This window comes from Vicugna pacos, chromosome 20 (assembly GCF_048564905.1).
Source record: "Vicugna pacos chromosome 20, VicPac4, whole genome shotgun sequence".
Lineage (NCBI taxonomy): Eukaryota > Metazoa > Chordata > Mammalia > Artiodactyla > Camelidae > Vicugna > Vicugna pacos.
The window spans coordinates 26,160,464-26,162,990 of NC_133006.1; the positions used below are offsets into that span (position 1 = coordinate 26,160,464).

The following is a 2,527-nucleotide window of genomic DNA, read 5'->3' on the forward strand; positions in this document are numbered from 1 at the left end:
TTTGTATGTTTCTAAGAATTTGCCCATTTTACCTAGGTTATCTAATCTGTTGGCATACAATCATTCACAGTATTCTTTTATAATCCTTTTTATTTCTGTAGGGCCGATAGTAATGTCCCCACCCTCATTTATGATTTTAGTTATTTGCGTATTTCCTCTTTTTTCTTTGTTGGTCTAGTAAATATTTGTCAATTTTGTTAATCTTTTCAAAAACCTAACTTTTGGTTTTGTTGATTCTGTTCATTAGTTTTCTATTCTTTATTTTATTTATCTCTACTCTTATCTTTATCATATCCTTCCTTCTGCTAGCTTTGGATTTAGTTTGTTCTCAGGTTTCGTGACCTAGATATGTCCTAATTGTCTCCAGGATCCAAGTATCAGCAAGAGGAGCGCACAGGAGACTAGTCATCCGAGCCCTGCTCTGTGGTCAGTTCCGTGATCCGCCCGCTGCCGGCTCTGGCTTGAAGGAGCTTCCAGTTTGCCTCCCGCCTTCCCTGCGTAGGAGGAAGGATGCTTCGCTCGGGGACTTTGATCTAATGTTTTTGGGTCAGAAATGGCAGTTTAAGAGAGGCCCCCCGAAGAGGGAGAATTCATTCAAGTCAAAAGTTTTTCTTTTTTTCTTTTTCCTATCTCCGTGGTAGGGGAGAATGAATTAGGAAGAATATGGGGATTTTTAAAAATTGTTACTTTTTGGTTGTTTCAGTTCTTCGCTGGTGTTGTTTAGGGGGTGGGTTTTTCCCCAGAAAAATTTGAAGATACGGTTTCGTTTCGTTTTCGTTTATATCTTCTAAAAAGGAAGAAAATCCTGCAACCAGGGGCCGGTTAGCTCAGTTGGTTAGAGCGTGGTGCTAATAACGCCAAGGTCGCGGGTTCGATCCCCGTACGGGCCAAGCCGTGCTTTTTCGATAACATTCGTAACACAAATGACGGTCTTTTCACTCTCAGATTTCAACCTACGTATCTACATTCACCACCGTCTGCGACACAAACCTCTCATTTAGAATTTCAAGGCTTTTCAACAAACATTTTTAATTTCCCCCAAGGTTTAGGTCCTTCTTTGAATCCCATCTACGGGAAGAAGGCATAACAGTGACCCGGCAGGGGAAAAAGAACCACTTGTGACTTTTTTTGTGTGTTTTTTCAATTGGGAAGTTGATTCTTGCAAACAAGCAAGCAAGCAAACAAACAAACCTATTCGGATTATTTCAATTTAAAAAGAAATTGTAAAACCACAGACACTTTCTACATATCTATACTGGGGTCTTCACTATTTCAGAGGAAGATTGAAAAAATTTTCAAAGTGACACGTATAAAAAAATTTTTTTTTTTATTAACATCAACAGTAGGAGTGAAGCAGAACTTCGTTTTAACGTTGTGAGGACTGACTACACATACAGAAGACTCATTGTTTTTAAAAAATGTTTAATTTGGGGCTAAGAAGTATATTCACATGTTTCAAAGTTAAAACATATTAAATGGTACAGGGAAAAGTCTCCTTCTGTCCTATACTTCATCCACCTACATGATCATTTCCAACTTCTATAGGTAAACTCTATGTATAGTTGCTTAAGTATCCTTTCTAATTTTCTGTACACAATTATTTATATAATTTCTTGTTTTCCCTTCTTTTCTTAAGACAGAATGTTTACATACCGTGCTGAAATTTGCTTTTGTCGCATAACAATATAACATGGAATCTTTGTTATCATTAAAGAGCTTTCAAACAGTACACTTGGAAAAATCAGAGCTTATTTTCAAAAAAGTTGGCATATTCAGCAGAAGTTGAATCTGAAATGTTCTAACTGTTTGGATCGTCTAAGAGAAAACATACAGGAGGAGGAGGCTTTGTGAAACTGCAGAGCAGGGGGGAAGATGACACACATAATATTCTTCCACAATAGGGAACACAGCACAGAACACTGCCTAAACTCATGAGCATTCACAGAATCCTGAAATAGGGGCTCCTAAACGGTTTGGTGATGAAAGGAAATTATGTATTAATTTAACACATATTTACTAATCTCACCACTCTTCACAATGCAATCATTTGCTGTTATTCTGTGTGTGGTGGATGTTGAAGATATGATACATGAATATATTGTTTATTATGTATATAATAAATTGAATGTTGTTATGAATATTGTTATATAGAGAACATTTCCAATATTCAAAAAAATTTCCTTGTGCCCTGTAGTAGTCAGAAAAGTGGCTCCCAAAGATGTTCACATCCTAATCCTTGAAATCTATGAATATCTTATTGTACATGGTAAAAGGGAATTTGCAAAGGTGATTAAGTTAAAGATCTTGAAATAAGGTGTTTATCTTGAATTACCAAGATTGGCCCAATGTAATCACGAGGGTCCTTCTGAGGGGTCAGAGTCGGAGAAGGAGATGTGCCACAAATGCACAGGTCTGAGAGATGCAGGGCTATTAGCCAAGGAGTGCCTGTTGCCTCTAGTAGCTGGAAAATGCAAAACAAAAAACAAACAAACAAACAAAAACAAAAAACAAAAACCATATCCTCCTC

At 37.1% G+C, this 2,527-nt stretch overlaps 1 non-coding gene across 1 annotated transcript; it reads left to right on the forward strand.

The window, feature by feature from the left end:
* The first annotated feature begins 816 nt into the window (after positions 1-816).
* TRNAI-AAU (transfer RNA isoleucine (anticodon AAU)) lies at positions 817-890 on the forward strand. The gene has a single exon. It is a non-coding gene; the product is annotated as a tRNA-Ile (tRNA).
* The last annotated feature ends 1,637 nt before the right edge of the window (positions 891-2,527 follow it).